Raw genomic sequence first — 7,565 nt, forward strand, 5'->3', positions numbered from 1 at the left:
TAGATAGATAGTTAGATAGATAGATAGATATGGGATAGATAGATAGATATGGGATAGATAGATAGATAGATAGATAGATAGTTAGATAGACAGATAGATATGGGATAGATAGATAGATATGGGATAGATAGATAGATAGATAGATAGATAGATAGATAGATATGGGATAGATAGATATGGGATAGATAGATAGATAGATAGATAGATAGATAGATAGATAGATATGGGATAGATAGATAGGGGATAGATAGATAGATAGATATGGGATAGATAGATAGATAGATAGATAGATAGATAGATAGATAGATAGATAGATATGGGATAGATAGATAGATATGGGATAGATAGATAGATAGATAGATAGATATGGGATAGATAGATAGATATGGGATAGATAGATAGTTAGATAGATAGATAGATATGGGATAGATAGATAGATATGGGATAGATAGATAGATATGGGATAGATAGATAGATAGCTAGTTAGATAGACAGATAGATAGATATGGGATAGATAGATAGATATGGGATAGATAGATAGATAGATAGATAGATAGATATGGGATAGATAGATAGATAGATATGGGATAGATAGATAGATAGATAGATAGATAGATAGATAGATAGATATGGGATAGATAGATAGATAGATAGATAGATAGATAGATAGATAGATAGATAGATAGATATGGGATAGATAGATATGGGATAGATAGATATGGGATAGATAGATAGATATGGGATAGATAGATAGATAGATAGATATGGGATAGATAGATAGATAGATAGATAGATAGATATGGGATAGATAGATAGATAGATAGATATGGGATAGATAGATAGATAGATAGATAGATAGATAGATAGATAGATAGATAGATATGGGATAGATAGATAGATATGGGATAGATAGATAGATATGGGATAGATAGATAGATATGGGATAGATAGATAGATATGGGATAGATAGATAGATATGGGATAGATAGATAGATATGGGATAGATAGATAGATATGGGATAGATAGATAGATATGGGATAGATAGATAGATATGGGATAGATACATAGATATGGGATAGATAGATAGATAGATAGATAGATAGATAGATAGATAGATAGATAGATAGATAGATATGGGATAGATAGATAGATAGATAGTTAGATAGATAGATATGGGATAGATAGATAGATATGGGATAGATAGATAGTTAGATAGATAGATAGATAGATATGGGATAGATAGATAGATATGGGATAGATAGATAGATATGGGATAGATAGATAGATATGGGATAGATAGATAGATATGGGATAGATAGATAGATAGATAGATAGATAGATAGATAGATAGATAGATAGATATGGGATAGATAGATAGATATGGGATAGATAGATAGATAGATAGATAGATAGATAGATAGATAGATAGATAGATATGGGATAGATAGATATGGGATAGATAGATAGATAGATAGATAGATAGATAGATAGATAGATAGATAGATAGATAGATAGATATGGGATAGATAGATAGATATGGGATAGATAGTTAGATAGATAGTTAGATAGATAGATAGATATGGGATAGATAGATAGATATGGGATAGATAGATAGATAGATAGATAGATAGATAGATAGATAGATAGTTAGATAGACAGATAGATAGATATGGGATAGATAGATAGATATGGGATAGATAGATAGATAGATAGATAGATAGATAGATAGATAGATAGATAGATAGATATGGGATAGATATGGGATAGATAGATAGATAGATAGATATGGGATAGATAGATATGGGATAGATAGATAGATAGATAGATAGATAGATAGATAGATAGATAGATAGATAGATAGATAGATAGATATGGGATAGATAGATAGGGGATAGATAGATAGATAGATATGGGATAGATAGATAGATATGGGATAGATAGATAGATAGATATGGGATAGATAGATAGATAGATAGATAGATAGATAGATAGATAGATAGATAGATATGGGATAGATATGGGATAGATATGGGATAGATATGGGATAGATAGATAGATATGGGATAGATAGATAGATAGATAGATAGATATGGGATAGATAGATAGATAGATATGGGATAGATAGATAGATAGATAGATAGATAGATAGATAGATAGATAGATAGGGGATAGATAGATAGATAGATATGGGATAGATAGATAGATAGATAGATAGATAGATAGATAGATAGATAGATATGGGATAGATAGATAGATAGATAGATATGGGATAGATAGATAGATAGATAGATAGATAGATATGGGATAGATAGATAGATAGATAGATAGATAGATAGATATGGGATAGATAGATAGATAGATAGAGATAGATATGGGATAGATAGATAGTTAGATAGATAGATATGGGATAGATAGATAGATATGGGATAGATAGATAGATAGTTAGATAGACAGATAGATAGATATGGGATAGATAGATAGATATGGGATAGATAGATAGATAGATAGATAGATAGATAGATAGATAGATATGGGATAGATAGATAGATATGGGATAGATAGATAGATATGGGATAGATAGATAGATATGGGATAGATAGATAGATAGATAGATAGATAGATAGATAGATATGGGATAGATAGATAGATATGGGATAGATAGATAGATAGATAGATAGATAGATAGATAGATAGATAGATAGATAGATATGGGATAGATAGATATGGGATAGATAGATATGGGATAGATAGATAGATAGATAGATATGGGATAGATAGATAGGGGATAGATAGATAGATAGATATGGGATAGATAGATAGATAGATAGATAGATAGATAGATAGATAGATAGATAGATAGATAGATAGATAGATATGGGATAGATAGATAGATAGATAGATAGATAGATAGAGATAGATATGGGATAGATAGATAGTTAGATAGATAGATAGATATGGGATAGATAGATAGATATGGGATAGATAGATAGATAGATAGTTAGATAGACAGATAGATAGATATGGGATAGATAGATAGATATGGGATAGATAGATAGATAGATAGATAGATAGATAGATAGATAGATAGATATGGGATAGATAGATAGATATGGGATAGATAGATAGATATGGGATAGATAGATAGATAGATATGGGATAGATAGATAGATATGGGATAGATAGATAGATAGATAGATAGATAGATAGATAGATAGATAGATAGATAGATAGATAGATAGATAGATATGGGATAGATAGATATGGGATAGATAGATAGATAGATAGATAGATAGATAGATAGATAGATAGATAGATAGATAGATAGATAGATAGATAGATATGGGATAGATAGATAGGGGATAGATAGATAGATAGATATGGGATAGATAGATAGATAGATAGATAGATAGATAGATAGATAGATAGATAGATAGATATGGGATAGATAGATAGATAGATAGATAGATAGATAGATAGATAGAGATAGATATGGGATAGATAGATAGTTAGATAGATAGATAGATATGGGATAGATAGATAGATATGGGATAGATAGATAGATAGATAGTTAGATAGACAGATAGATAGATATGGGATAGATAGATAGATATGGGATAGATAGATAGATAGATAGATAGATAGATAGATAGATAGATAGATAGATAGATATGGGATAGATAGATAGATATGGGATAGATAGATAGATATGGGATAGATAGATAGATATGGGATAGATAGATAGATAGATAGATAGATATGGGATAGATAGATAGATAGATAGATAGATAGATAGATAGATAGATAGATAGATAGATAGATAGATAGATATGGGATAGATATGGGATAGATAGATAGATATGGGATAGATAGATAGATATGGGATAGATAGATAGATAGATAGATATGGGATAGATAGATAGATAGATAGATATGGGATAGATAGATAGATAGATAGATAGATAGATAGATAGATAGATAGATAGATAGATAGGGGATAGATAGATAGATAGATATGGGATAGATAGATAGATAGATAGATATGGGATAGATAGATAGATAGATAGATATGGGATAGATAGATAGATAGATAGATATGGGATAGATAGATAGATAGATAGATATGGGATAGATATGGGATAGATATGGGATAGATAGATAGATATGGGATAGATAGATAGATATGGGATAGATAGATAGATATGGGATAGATAGATAGATATGGGATAGATAGATAGATATGGGATAGATAGATAGATATGGGATAGATAGATAGATATGGGATAGATAGATAGATAGATAGATAGATAGATAGATATGGGATAGATAGATAGATAGATAGATAGATAGATAGATAGATAGATAGATATGGGATAGATAGATAGATATGGGATAGATAGATAGATAGATATGGGATAGATAGATAGATATGGGATAGATAGATAGATAGATAGATAGATAGATAGATAGATAGATAGATAGATAGATAGATAGATATGGGATAGATAGATAGATAGATAGATATGGGATAGATAGATAGATAGATAGATAGATAGATAGATAGATAGATATGGGATAGATAGATAGATAGATAGATAGATAGATAGATAGATAGATAGATAGATAGATAGATATGGGATAGATAGATAGGTAGATAGATATGAGAACAGACTCTGCCAGCAGTGCCCCCAGGAGGCCGTGGAGGATGAGGCCCACTTCCTGCTGAGGTGCCCCAAATACTCCGCAGTGAGGGACACTCACTTCAAGAGGCTGTCTGATCTCCTCCCAGATTTCACCTCCAAGGAGGAGGAAGAGAAACTGCCGATAATACTGGGGGAAGAGGAAAGTGCACTGGCCGTAGCAGCGGAATATGTCAGTGCCTGCCACAGACTAAGAGGAGCCTGATATGTCATGGACTCCCGTACCCCAACACTGGACATATCCCTATCGCCCGACTAAAGAGCCCGATATGTCATGGACTCCTATACCCCACCCTGGAAACATCCCCTATCCTCTAAAAGGAATTTGATATTCCCTGGACCTCTATATGCCCCCCCTCCCCCACCCCCGTATTTTTACCATATGCTTTGGCAATGCTAACATGTACTTAGTCCTGCCAATAAAGCTCATTTGAATTTGATATGGGATAGATAGATAGATAGATAGATAGATAGATATAGAATAGATAGATAGATATGGGATAGATAGATAGATATGGGATAGATAGATAGAGAGATAGATAGAGAGATAGATAGAGAGATAGATAGATATGGGATAGATAGATATGGGATAGATAGATAGATAGATAGATAGATAGATAGAGAGATAGATAGATAGATATGGGATAGATAGAGTCACGCAAAGGTGATGCTTAGAGGGCTCAGAAGACATTTTTAGTAGCAGCCATTAATAATAATATAAATGTCACAGTTGCCACCTGCTGCAGTCAGAATACAGGGGTGTGATCACATATGGGGGTGTAATCACATATGGGGGCTCAGACACCACACCAGGGACTGACAAGCCCTAGCACCGCTGCAGGGAGAAGGCGCACAGCTCGCACTATTTATGGCATTTTCTCAGAATAGAAGGTAGCCCAGAAGACAGCCCATATGTCAGGAACAGGTGTGACTGGGGAACTACACGTCCCAGCATGGACTGCCCACAGCCCGGGGGAGTGTGAGGCGCCTTCCCGCACCGGGCTGTCACCGTCCTCACAGCGGGGGTCCCCGGCGCCATTGTCCCGCCATATAACACCGTGTAATAAAACATGCGCTCACCTGCGCCAGCTGCTGCAGCCGGGAAAGTTCCGAGCGCCTCACCTGGGTGGAGGGGAAGTGACTCACACGCGGGGAGGGGCAGTAACCTGAGCGCGGCTCCATGGAGGATGGTGCACCCAGTGCAGCCTGACGGCAGCAGCAGGCGCTACACAATGGCGGCGCCCTCCTCCTCTCCTCCTCCTGCTGTGTGCAGCACAGGACAGCGCCGCGCCGGGCTGCTCTCATTACCCAGCTAGCACTGGGGGCAGGGGATGGTTGCTATGGGCGACTGCTCCTCACAGAGGAGTCCTATACATCTTACATATGGTAAATATATCCAGTCCTCCAGGTTCTCCGGCGCAGTACGATTACGGCCATACCAAACTTGTAGATTTTTTTTTTTTGTATTTGTGCTGTAAAAAAAAAAACCTTAAGGCTATGTGCACACGTTGCGGATTCCATTGCGGATTTTTCCGCAGCGGATTTGAAAAATCCGCAGTGAAAAACCGCTGCGGTTTTTACTGCGGATTTATCGCGGTTTTTAATGCGGATTCTGCTGCGGTTTTCCATCTGCAGTTTTCTATTGGAGCAGATGGTAAACCACTGCGGATTCCGCACAAAGAATTGACATGCTGCGGAAAATAAACCGCTGTGTTTCCGCGCGGCTTTTTCCGCAACATGGGCACAGCGTTTTTGGTTTCCCATAAGTTTACATTGTACTGTAAACTCATGAGAAACTGCGGAAACGCTGCGGATCCGCAGCAAAATCCGCAATGTGTGCACATAGCCTATAAAAACAGAAGTTTGGAAAATAAAAAAAAATGTGTTTTGTGTCACCATTTCCCAAGACCTTGATTTTTCAGGTCCTTTTTAGGGCACTTTGGCGAGTAATGGTCCGATCAATCATACTGTATGCAGAAACACTATGGTATTACCACGGATTGTAAAAATCGTGGTCACCCTAGAAGCACGGCCTATAGCTGAACTTCAGGGAGCACCAAGATGGCGGCCGCCGTGGTCCCCTATCGGAGCCCATAATGACATTTAAATGCCAAGGTGCGCCAGCCTAGTAAAGGTATGTTCACACCTGGCGTATTTGGTGTGTAAACCAGCAGTGTTTGGTGATGTTCATATGCAGCATTTTTTCAAGCAAAGTAAAAGCTGCTGTAGATCTAGATTACACTTACTAGCTGTTGGAAGGCCAGCAATGTGTCTCCAAATAAACACCCAACAGTCGCATCTGTTTCCTATGAACAGGGTATGTTCACAGTCTTTCCTCCATGTTTTTGTGTGTGTAGAAAATGCAAAAAAAAACCTTAAAGGAATGGACATGTTGAAAGCGCTGGCCATAATGCACCGCTGTGCTCTGCTTTACGGCCGGCCAGCGCTGACACAGTGCAGGGAAGCTGACACCGGAATGTAAGTATGTAGTGTTGTTTTTTTTTTTTTTTTACATTTACAATGGTAACCAGGGTAAATATCGGGTTACTTAGCACGGCCCTGCGCTTAGTAACCCGATGTTTACCCTGGTTACCTGTGAACGCATCACTGGATTGGCATCACACACGACGATTCAGCGATGTCTGCGGGAGATCCAGCGATGAAATAAAGTTCTGGCCTTTCTGCTCCGACCAGCGATGTCACAGCAGGATCCTGATCGCTGCTGCGTGTCTAACTGAACGATATCGCTAGCCAGGACGCTGCAGCGTCACGGATCGCTATCGTTTTCGTTCTAAAGTTGCTCAGTGTGAAGGTACCTTAAGGCTGCTGTCACACTAGCAGTATGTGGTCAGTATTTTACATCAGTA

General features: G+C 36.8%; 1 protein-coding gene across 2 annotated transcripts in view; it reads right to left on the minus strand.

Moving 5' to 3' along the window:
* Positions 1-5,967, minus strand: part of LOC138662083 (ligand of Numb protein X 2-like) — a 118,214-nt gene extending 112,247 nt beyond the window's left edge. The window contains exon 1 of one of the 2 annotated variants that reach the window (XM_069747219.1): positions 5,779-5,967. The gene's annotated coding sequence lies outside the window, so the exon portion shown is untranslated. The remainder of the gene's footprint in view (positions 1-5,778) is intronic. The other variant, XM_069747220.1, reaches the window with a different exon arrangement.
* Positions 5,968-7,565: the final 1,598 nt, after the last annotated feature.

The sequence above is a fragment of the Ranitomeya imitator genome, chromosome 2 (assembly GCF_032444005.1).
Source record: "Ranitomeya imitator isolate aRanImi1 chromosome 2, aRanImi1.pri, whole genome shotgun sequence".
Lineage (NCBI taxonomy): Eukaryota > Metazoa > Chordata > Amphibia > Anura > Dendrobatidae > Ranitomeya > Ranitomeya imitator.